The following is a 12500-nucleotide window of genomic DNA, read 5'->3' as shown; positions in this document are numbered from 1 at the left end:
ATTGGCCGACGCTTGTCATGTGTGTGATGTGTGTGACGTACAACACAGAAGCGCTGCGCTGTTACACTAGTGAACTCACTCGAGGCCCACAGAGAAGGAAATTAATAGTTGAAATAAAGTCGTTATTTAAGTTTTTTTTGCGCACAAAAACTATTCTCGTCGTTTGATAAACTTAAGATTGAGCCACTGTAGTCACTTGGACTATTTTAACGATGTCTTTAATAACTTTTCGAGACCTGCAAGTTCAATCCCTTAGAAGCCTATGGAGGAGTGATCCAGCTCTCAGATTTCATCAAAAATATCTTAATTCGTGTTCCGAAGATGAACGAAGGTCTTACGGGGTTGAACAACAGTAAATACTGACAGAGTTTACAGTTTTGGGTGAACTATCCCTTTAAACATGTGTGTGTGTGTGTGTGTGTGTGTGTAATTGGTTCAGAGTCCTAAACGCAGTAGAAATATTTAAAAGAATACTGTACAGAGCATAATATGGCCAGTTTTGTGCACAAACAGCAGTTCTCTTACTACACATACATCTCAACATTTATTTAAATAATTCCATGTTCATGTCAAAGGGGGATTGACACTTTTAAAGGGAAGGGTTACCCTAAAATAAATCCTTCTGTCATCATTTACACGCGCATACTGTTCAAATAAAGATGTTTTGAAGAACCTTGGAGCCCATTGACTTTCACTATATGGACAGGAAACACTGAGATGTTCTCAAATGGCACAGTAGAAAGAAAGTCATTGAGTTTTGATCAACATGAGGGAGAGTAAATGATGACAGAATGATTCATTTTCAGGAGAACTCTCTTCAACAAATAACAGTGAATAACATGAATTCAACACACATTTCTGAACTGAATAATACGGATTCACATTAATACGGAAGAAAAGAAATAATGAGACAGGCGGCATTAAACGTGCTGTGTGTCGAATGTTTATAACGTACTGTCTCTGCTTTGAGAGCGTCAACATCACTGCTCTTTACTGGCATATTGTGCAAACATACAGAAATCATAAATGATTGAGTGTGCGGTGTTGTTGAAACACTCTTTTGTTTTGGCTGTTATCACAATAACTGAAGCACATGTGTGTGACGAGAGACTGACCGTAAGATATGAACAGATCAAGCGCTCGGAGGAGATCCTATAGCGGCGGAAATGTTTAAGGCTTCTGTGCTTTATGTTAAAATTAACAGATAAAATAACTGGCAGAGATGTTGGTGGTTTAGTTTGGCTGGTATGCTGTCCTACGAGTGTAAAACTTTCTGCAGGGACAGAACACATTTCCTCAAGATGAATACAAGCGAAGGATATTCTGATGGGGTTTGGGAACAGAATCCCTGAGCACTATACATGTCCTGCAGATCCCAGATTCCCCAGCCATCCAGGCTGATGTCATGCATGTGTGCAGAATATCCTAACCCTATCCTAACTCTAACCCTACATGTGTGCAGAATAACCTAACCCTAACCTAAACCAACCTAACTCTTTATAAAAGCCTAACCTAACCTAACCTAACCTAACCCTAACCTAAACCAACCTAACTCTTACCTAACATAACCTAACCTAACCTAACCCTAACCTAAACCAACCTAACTCTTACCGGACCCAACCTAACCCTAACCTAAACCAACCTAACTCTTACCTAACATAACCTAACCTAACCCTAACCTAAACCAACCTAAATCTTACCGGACCCAACCTAACCCTAACCTAAACCAACCTAACTCTTACCGAACCCAACCTAACCCTAACCTAAACCAACCTAACTCTTACCTAACCTAACCTAACCCTACATGTGTGCAGAAGAACAGGCATTCTCCCAGAACAGCCGAGTCTCGCCTCAGTGTAACCAGTGAGTTTGAGAAAGCTTTACTTACTTTTTCTCTTTTCCTCTGTGTTTCAGGGGACAAGATTTCACACAGGAGACGATGCTTCTGACCGATGAAGATCAGCTGAAGAAACAACCCTAACCCTAGCCCATCATCACAAATCATTGGACCTAAACTCTATCTATCCGTTCACTTCATTCTGCCGATGGTTTTTCTTCACTTGGAATATCTCTCTATTAGTGTTACTCGATCTGATTGCTGCATTTGACACTATCGACCACAACATTCTTTTAAATAGACTTGAAAATTATGTTGGCATTAGTGGAATTGCACTAGCATGGTTTAAATCATACTTATCTGACCGTTATCAGTTTGTAGCAGTAAATGAAGGGATGTCTTATTGATCAAAAGTTCAGTATGGTGTACCACAAGGCTCAGTACTAGGACCGTTGCTGTTCACTCTGTACATGCTACCCCTAGGAGATATCATTAGGAAGCATGGCATTAGTTTTCACTGTTATGGTGATATTTAGCTCTATATTTCTTCACGCCCTGATGAAACTTACCAATCCACAAAATAACAGAATGCATAGCTGATATAAAAAACTGGATGACTAGCAATTTCCTACTACTTAATTCTGAAAAATGCTCTCAATGACACATGCGGAACAGTTAGTTCATGCGTTCCTGACATCAAGGCTAGATTATTGTAGTACTCTTATGGGTGTGTGGCCAGCAGGACGAGGTCGAGGGACGTGAGAGAACGGCTTAAGGCCAGTGGCGTGATGGATAATGAGCGACACCTGCACGACGCACCGGTCTCGATCTTCCATGTCGTCGCTCCTCATTTGTGCTTCCTCTCCTCCATGAGAGATACGAGACCGGTGCGTCGCGCAGGTGTTGCTCATTATCAATCACATCACTGGCCTCACGTTCTCTCACGTCCCTCGGCCTCGCCCGGCTCGCCACTTGGTGGTTGCCCTGCATGCTTAACAAACAAACTACAGCTGGTCCAAAATGCAGCCGCTAGAGTTCTTACCAGAACCAGGAAGTATGACCATATTAGCCCGGTTCTGTCAACACTGCATTGGCTCACTATGAAACATCATATAAATTTTAAAATATTGCTGATTACTTACAAAGCACTAAATGGTTTAGCTCCCCAGTACTTGAGCGAGCTCTTAACGCATTATAGTCAGGGTTCAAAATTAACTTTTTTGATCACCAGCCAATGTGTCAGAAATTCCACTAGCCAAACTTTTTCCGGTGAAAATAAGAGAAATTATGAGTGCCACATTTGATCATTTTATTAACACTGTTGGCATGAAAAACACATAAAGTACAATACATACAACAAAATATACACAGAAAGTGCAAACATTTCATTTCAATTTTGGTATCTATCTATCTATCTATCTATCTATCTATCTATCTATCTATCTATCTATCTATCTATCTATCTATCTATCTATCTATCTATCTATCTATCTATCTATCTATCTATCATTTGAATCCCATGTCTTCAGAGCTCTTCTTCTTCAGAGGTGCCATCAGAATCTGAGCCACCCTCTGTTCCTTTTGTTCCATGTTTGCGCACAAAGTCAGTCCTGCGTGAGCAAAAACTATCAGCATGCCAGATGTCAATGGCTTTGGTTGGATCAAAGTCTTTGATGTCAGGTGAGCACAACTGGGTTTTAAGGAGGTCAGAGAGGGTCTCAGCTTTTAGACATGCGCACCAGTCACTCTTTACCTGCTTCATTACACCGAACCCTCTTTCACAGTCAGCTGTAGTTGCAGGAGAGCATCAAAAAGATCAAGGACTTCAGGACAGCTATGGCTCAGCATTCTGTTCACAGTAGGCCAGGTCTTCTCAAAGGTTCCTGTAGCAGGGTGAGACAGACAATATGCATTATGCACTTGCAAACAATTATACGTTTTCAAATGCAACTTAAAAGATGGCATCAAATTTGGATTGTGCCTTTTACAAATGACATTTACTCTGATTCTTGATAAACAAAATATAACTGTCTCACAATATTAGACATTTCTATAGAGCTTGGGAAATTTTCAAGCACTCGTTTAAAAACGCTGCTGATAAGATACATCAGCATGAGATTTTTTTTTCTCAAACATCATTCTCCAAGTACCTTGGCTGAATCCTGCTGTGTACAGTTCAGTCTTGAGAAGTGTCCATTGATCAGGGATCAAATCCACATCCAGTCCAGCAGAGAGTGACAGAGGTCATTTGTTTACCTCTTCATCACCAAAATCTGAGAACTAAATGGAAAACATTAATATAAAGTTAAGCAGTTGTCTCATCTGTGTTAATGGAAGCACTCTGAATCGTATTTAATTTAATACACTGTTTCTGAAACATGTAAATGGTAACGTTAATTCACTTACTCACACATCCATGTGAAGACGGTGAAAGGCCTGCTTTTTTTTCCGATGGCATGGACATTTCTTCAAGGCTCTCTTCAATACGACTGGTCTTGTCAGTTTTAATCCTTAGGCTCTCCTGATGACTTTGGGCACTCTCATGGTCTTTTAATGCCTCGACTTTAAAATGATTAGTTCCCACCACGAAATTGTTCGTTTTGTTTTTTTTCTTTCGCGTACATGCGGCAATCCTGGTAAAACATGACAACATTTTCTTGATCAAACACAAACCATTTGGCCTTACATTTTCTTTTCTTCGTTTCCCTGTCTATATCTTCATCCCCTGCCTCGTTCCTCTTCTCACCCACAGAAGTCGGTCCCAACCACCGCTGCATTTAGTTTAATCTTAACTTTTTACTTTACTAGCTATCTCCCTCCTCTTTCATTCTATGCTCCCTGCTTTGGCTCTGTTCGTCCTTCTTCTTCCTTGTGTTTCCTGGTGGACGCTCAGTTCGTTTCCATGGTTTCTCGCACTGGTTTCACTGCAAACTGCGCGCAGCCAATGGGCATATGAAACGTCATCACGTAGCATTACGGCACAGTGTTCATGGGAAATGTTGGAAGTACTGCCAGGGGGATAAATGACCGAGAACACAGCCTTATGTATCATGCATGTAATGCCTCATGCATCACCAGCCAAACTGGCTAGTAAGTTTTTATGAACACCCTCCAAAATTAATTTTAACCCGCATTTGGCGGTTTGACGGGTGTTTAGAACCCTGATTATAGTCCTTCTCGGCTATTGCGATCTCAAAATTGTGGCCAGTTGATAATACCTAGAATATCAAAATCGACTGGATGATGCAACGGCAGCCATATTGCGCCAGAACGCCCACCACACACCAGCTTACTGGTGGAGAGGAGACAGAGTGATAAAGCCAATCAGTATATATGGGGATGATTAGAAGGCCATGATGATGGACAGAGGCCAAGGGGCAAATTTGGCCAGGATGCCGGGGTTTTTAATGAGCGCAGAGAGTCAGGACCTCGGTTTAACGTCTCATCCGAAGGACGGTGCTCTTTGACAGTATAGTGTCCCCGTCACTATACTGGGGTGTTAGGGATAAACAGAGAGACTAATATTAGCGTAAACTAAAAACACATCTCTTTGGCTTAGCATACACATAACACATTATAGACTTCTATAATTCAATGTTAGGCTGCATAGTTTAGATCAGCCGGAACCAGGAACACTTCCCATAAATCCTGATGGACTTTGTACATCATAAGAAGGATGGCGTCTATGCTAATATTAGTCCCTCTGTTTATCCAGAGGTTTACCGCAGTCCGCCAGATCCAGGCCGTATCCGGATCTGATGAAGGACCATCGCCTGGACACACACACACACACACACACACACACACACACACACACACACACACACACACACACACACACACACACACACACACACACAGGACCTGCGCCTGGACACGACGACAACACAGTCCTGAAGTGTCACTAGTCTCTCCTGTGAACGCCTCCTTCCCTTCACCTCTGTACTGATAAACATTGTCGGGATAATCGCGGAAGCGATAAAAAATTCTGTATTATACATTTTTCAAGGCTTGCACATTGGACATTGTACGTGTTAGCGGCCGCTAAGTTAATAACTAATGATCTCTGCTACTGAAGTGAATCAATCAAAAGTAACTTTATCTGGACAATAACTTTATTCTAGATCTGCTGTAAAGCCTAAACAATCTCTGTTACTGTAATCTCCTATTATCACTGTAAAGCTGCTGTGAAACTCTATATTGTTAAAAGCGCTGTATAAAGGAAGGTGACATGACTAATGTTACTAGTTGAGTGTGTGTTTTTTGTTGCATTTACTTGATGCTTTTATCCAAAGTGACCAGATGAATGAGATTCTAATGTTTGTTATGTTTGAAACTCTACTCTGTTTCCTGAACAAAGAAAAATAATAAAAAGCTTTCTGTGTACACCATGTATGTGTATGCTGTTTCTTGATCCCTGGGCAGTTGTCATTAGTTCTGGGCAAGTGTGGAGCCTGGAGCCTTGAGATAGTACCTTCACTCCGTCTGCCTGTACTCTTTTGCCCTGCATTTCTGCTTTTCTGTCAGGCTAAGTACTACATGTCTTATCTTTCTTAATGCATTACATTTCGAGATACATACTCATTTAATTGGTTGCTTAAAACAAGGAATGAGAAGAAAAAAAAACACATAGGCCTAAGCAAGACAAGCAAGGCATGATCGTGGTGACCTGGGTTTGCATGGAGCTGGTTCCACGTTACACGTCTAGTTTTTCTTTCTTTTAATGCAACACACTAGCTGACATGCATATACATCCATCACGAGCAAAAAAAACAAAAAGGGAAAAGTAAAAAGAGAAAAAAAAGAAAACAAAAACAACAACAACAACAACAAACAAACAGGGTAAGCATGGCATGTGTGACGGCCGGAGATGGGGAGTGTTCTTGGTGGTGAGTGATGGGGGTCCTTACGCCTTAATTTAATTAAATATTTTTTTTCTTTTATTATTATTATTACTATTTTGTTCATTTTTATCATCTCTGTTGTATCTGTAAGATTGTCTTCTGTTATTTCCACTTACACACCCAGTAATACATTAACACACACACACACACACACACACACACACACACACACACACACACACACACACACACACACGTTTACGTATGTTATTTTCATGTTTACATGTTAATGTTTATGTATGAGACCTTTATGTTTTTTGTTGTGTCAGTTACTTGTATGTATTGGATTACATAATAAAAATAAATAAATAAATAAAATAAAAACTTTCTGTTTTCTGAATAATGACTGGAATTCTCTTCATTTCACCATAACAGAATTACAGCGATTAAACTCTCCAGACCGAGGAAGGGTTTGTTGAAATGAATGAAGCAGAATTGCTGTCTGGTCACCATAAACTTACAAACACGTACAAACTCCTGTTTTCTTCTGTAGAACACACAGGATTTTTGAAGAATTGATCCTGGAATGATCAGTGGGGTCTAAAAGTTTCAAGTGCCAAAAAGGACATGAATGTAAAACTGATGCATACATCTCCAGTGGTTTAACCCGAGTCTTCTGAAGTGCAGTTACTCTCATAGCAACTCATATACTGAACCTGTCAAAAGATGATTTGTAACCCTTTTGGAAGAGTCTCTTCTGCTCACTGAGGCTGGATTCATTTGATCAAAAATACAGTAAAAACTGTGAAACAATATTCCAATGTATAACAGTTGTTTATGACAGAAAATATGTGAAAGAAGAATTTAATAGACATCTTAATCAAAAGAGTAAACACAATAAAAGCCACTTCATTATACTTTTAAGAATATCTGGATCAAAAGATTGAGTACAAGTATTGGCCATATATTCTTCTTCTGTCAGTATAAGTCAAGAATTCCAATTGCAATTTTAATGTATTTCTGTACATAAGAAGTACATAAGTACATAAAAAGTAGACTGAAAATATACCGTCTTATTAGTTTAAAAGAAGTATACTAACAGCACACTTAAATAAACTTCTTATTTATAGGGGGTGTAATATTCAATACTACATTTAAAGTTACTTTATGTTAAATGTTCTAAACTGGAATCAATGAGAGGAATTGGAAAAACTGTCCTAATCAACCAACCAATCAACAAACTAATTCATATGTTTAAATATATGACATACGAGTTTCTATAGAAATGACATTAAAGCATATATTATTTTTTAAATGTGTTTTTTTCCACAAGGGTCTGCATATATAGCGGCAGGACCGGTCAAAAGTTAGGATTCTTAGGAAACATTCATATTTTTTATTGTTCCTGAAAGAGTCTCTTCTGCTCATCAAAGCTGCATTTATTTGATTAAAACTACAGTTATTACAATGTTATTGAAAAAATAACAAAATTATTACAGTTTAAAACAGCTGTTTTCTATGGGAATATATAGTAACATCTCTTTTTTTCAGGATTCTTGGATGAATATAAAGTTAAATTAGAAATAAATGACTCTTTACTATATGCTCACATGGAAACTTACACTGTTTGAAAATATTTATTTATAAAGAAAACTACTAAACTAATAGTTTACATATACTTCAGAGTGTACTTTCATAAACTATAAAATGAGCAACAAGTATTTGACTAGTAAACTATTAGTATACTCACTTTTGCAATCACCTTGTTATGTTGAAGTTTGGTGGCAGAAACGAGCTTTCATACTTTAACGGGATGTAGAAACTACACTGGAAAAATGTTCACAGAAAAAACTGGTAAATTTCACTGCTAAATGAATTACAAAGATATGTGAAGTAACACAGTGAATTAAACATGAAGTTTTGAAGTAGACTAAAACGGTGTTTCCCTTTCAAGGGAACTTCGAGCTGCGTCAAACGCTGCGGGAACGCCCCTGCGTTGTGCGTCATGAAGCACGTATGGAATCAGCCCAATGGAGAGATGAAACGTCATAGGCGGGTGACGTCATCGACCAGGAAACTATAAAGCACCCCAAAAACACAAGCGCATTAGCTTCTGTGCTTTCAGTCGCGCTACATGTGAATCTGTCCCTGTGTGATATTGTCTGTCTTACATACCCTGCACCACACAAACAATTTATCCCTATATATATATATATTGAGAGATTATGGCGGACGAACAGCAGTTTAGAAAGTGTGTTCCTCCCTGCTCGCGTTATTTAACGAGCGGGGATACACATGATCTTTGTGTTGTTTGTTTGGGAGGGAAGAGACGCTTGCGAGCCATCTCTCCCCCGAAGCAGCATCATCTTTTAAGGCACCGGCATTACCCACCAAGCCTTTAAGAAACACTTCGGCTTTGGTGGGTAAAGCATATTCGGCAGCAGGTCAGGCTGCGTCATGTCTGCATACTATGTCAATCTTGCAGGCATACCAGGCTGATCTGCTAAGGGACATGAGTGAGAGTGAGGAGGTCAGTACTGACGTAGTTCGCGAACTGCGTCAGGCTGCTGATTTATCCCTGCGTGCCACCAGAGAATCGGCCAAATTAATGGGTCGTTCTATGGCAGCTCTGGTGGCCGCAGAAAGACATTTGTGGTTAAATCAGACTAATATTAAAGAGAGAGAAAAAGCTTTTCTTTTAGATGCTCCTCTTTCTCCCATGGGGTTGTTTGGTGATGCTGTGAATTCAGTTATCGATAAATTCCAAGAAGAAAAGAAACAAACTGCAGCTTTTAAAAAGTTTCTTCCCCTTAAAGTTCATGTCCCTGGGGCTGCTGGGCGGGAGCAGCCCCGGCCGTCTTCGAGCTCATCACATAGAGCGCAGCAGAGGCAGAGTGTCGCGTCTCGTGCTCCCCCTGCTGGACAGTGGGCTCAGCCGCGACACTCTCAGCCGAAGCCTTCTCCCAGTAGAACTGATCTGAGGACAGTTATATTGGCTAAGAAGGCTTCGGCTAAGAAGAAGTCCTGACGCCAAGCCGTTCAGGATGCTGAGGGTGGTCCCCACCGAGGCGGAAAGGTGTTCACCTCTTTTTACGGTGCCCATTCCTCCTCGGTGCCCTCAGGGGCTCGTTCTGCCAACCCCGCCTTTATGCCGGGGCACAGACGATCCCAGCGAGCGCTTTCCCGAGGGACGCTCGCTCCCTCTGAGGAGGGTCTCAGAGCGGTCAGACCAGTTGTTCCCTGCCGGTGCGCCGTTACAGGGCGCTGCGTCTGCTGCTCAAGTTACACCAGAGGCCAGTCTCGAGAGGCTGGTACCCTTAGTAGAATTTCTGGCAGAGTGGAAAAGCCTTCCAAAAATATCTCATTGGGTCCTGCAGACAGTAGAAAAGGGTTATGCTATCCAGTTCAGGTGTCGTCCACCAAAATTCAGAGGGGTTCTGCACACAGTGGTGGGCCCCGAGCAGGCTCTGGTATTGGAACAAGAGGTGAAAACGCTCCTTCAAAAAGAGGCTATAGAACGGGTTCCTCCTCCCAGTTTGGAGTCAGGTTATTACAGCCGATATTTCATCGTTCCAAAGAAGGATGGGGGGTTGCGTCCAATTTTAGACCTGCGCATATTGAATCGCTCGGTAGGGAAGCTAAAATTCAAGATGCTCACTATCAAGCAGATCGTGTCTCAAATCAGGTCCGAGGACTGGTTTGTCACGATAGATCTGAAGGACGCATACTTCCATGTGTCCATCCTTCCACAACACAGGAAGTTCCTGAGGTTCGCCTTCGGGGGCGAGGCGTACCAGTACAGGGTTCTTCCGTTTGGCCTAGCTTTATCTCCCCGCACTTTCACGAAATGCATGGATGCAGCACTAGTGCCTCTGAGGCTTCAGGGCATTCGTATTCTCTATTACATCGACGATTGGTTGATTTTAGCTCAGACCGAGCAGATGGCGGTTCGGCATCGAGATGTCGTCCTCGCTCATATCAGAAAGTTGGGGTTGAGGCTGAACGCAAAGAAAAGTGTATTATCTCCTTCCCAGAAGACCACTTTTCTGGGTGTCGTTTGGAATTCGGTATCGATGCGGGCGCGACTCTCTCCGACCCGCATCGCTTCGATTCTCTCAGCTGTGAAACAAGTGAAGCTAGGCCAGCTACTCACTGTCAAGCAGTTTCAGAGACTGTTGGGTCTGATGGCAGCAGCGTCCAACGTTATACCTTGCGGCCTGTTGTACATGAGACCGCTACAGTGGTGGCTCAGGACCAAGGGATTCTCCCCGAGGGGAAATCCGCTCCGCACGTTCAAAGTCACGCGGCGCTGCCTTCGTGCTCTGGTCATGTGGAGAGAAACTTGGTTCCTATCCAAAGGTCCTGTGCTGGGGGCTCTTTGTCGTCGCATAACGCTAACGACGGATGCTTCCCTCACAGGGTGGGGGGCGGTCATGAGTGGTCGCCCAGCCCAAGGTCTGTGGCAGGATCATCATCTTTCGTGGCACATAAATTGTCTAGAGATGTTGGCTGTGTTTCAGGCTCTGAAACACTTCCTAACAGACCTGAGAGGCCATCATGTGTTAGTTCAATCAGACAACACGTCGGTGGTCTCTTATATAAATCATCAGGGGGGCCTGCGGTCTCGCCGGCTTTACAAGTTGGCCCGTCAGATCCTCCTGTGGTCCCAAGGGAAGCTACTATCTCTGAGAGCAATGTATCTCCCTGGGTATTTGAATGTGGTAGCAGACTCCCTGTCGAGGCAGGGGCCGAGGCCAGGGGAATGGAGACTCCACCCCGAGGTGGTGGAGCTCCTTTGGTTGAGTTTCGGTCGCGCCGAGGTGGACCTATTCGCTTCCAAGGAGACCACTCATTGTCATCGGTGGTTCTCCATCACTCTTCCAGCCCCCCTGGGGTTGGATGCTATGGTGCAGCCGTGGCCGAGGTCACGTCTGTACGCCTTTCCCCCGATTGCTCTGTTACCAGGAGTTCTGGAGAGGGTCCGCCGGGACGGGGTCAGTCTACTACTAGTAGCCCCGTTCTGGCCGGCCCGAGTATGGTTTGCGGACCTGATTTCTCTCCTGGACGGTTCTCCTTTGGAGCTCCCGGTCAGGAGGGATCTACTCTCCCAGGCGGGGGGCACGATACTTCACCCCCGCCCAGAATTGTGGAAACTGTGGGCTTGGCCTCTGAGGGGGCCCAGCTCATAGACTCCGGTCTCTCAACCGAGGTTGTTGAGACCATTCTTAACTCCAGAGCTCCATCCACGAGGAAGCTTTATGCCTTGAAGTGGAAACTTTTCACTTCTTGGTGTGGAGAACACCTGCAGGACCCAGTTAACTGCCCAGTGGGTGCAGTGCTGGAATTCCTGCAGGAGCGCTTCTCCACAGGGTTATCCCCCTCCACACTAAAGGTGTATGTGGCGGCACTAGCTGCTTACCACGTCCCTTTCAGTGGAGTTTCTCTTGGGAGACACCCGCTTATAACTCGTTTCCTCCGTGGCACTTTGAGGCTGAGGCCAGCAGTTCGTACGAGGGTGCCGACTTGGGATCTGGCCATTGTATTAGAAGGTCTTTCCCTAGCTCCTTTTGAACCTATCGAAGAAGTTCCCGAGAAGTTTCTCACTTTTAAGACTATCTTTTTGCTTGCTATCTCTTCACTAAAAAGAATCGGAGATTTGCAGGCTCTGTCGGTTTCACCCTCGTGCCTGGAATTTGCACCTGGCATGGTTAAAGCTTTTCTGCATCCTAGACCAGGTTACGTTCCTAAGGTTCCTACTAATATTGTTAGACCTACGGTTCTGCAGGCTTTCTGTCCTCCTCCATTTATGTCATCGGACC

The sequence above is a fragment of the Siphateles boraxobius genome, unplaced genomic scaffold (assembly GCF_051911475.1).
Source record: "Siphateles boraxobius isolate OS27281-9 unplaced genomic scaffold, OSU_SipBor_1 205, whole genome shotgun sequence".
Taxonomy (NCBI): Eukaryota; Metazoa; Chordata; class Actinopteri; order Cypriniformes; family Leuciscidae; genus Siphateles; species Siphateles boraxobius.
Note: the sequence above shows the minus strand (reverse complement) of the source record.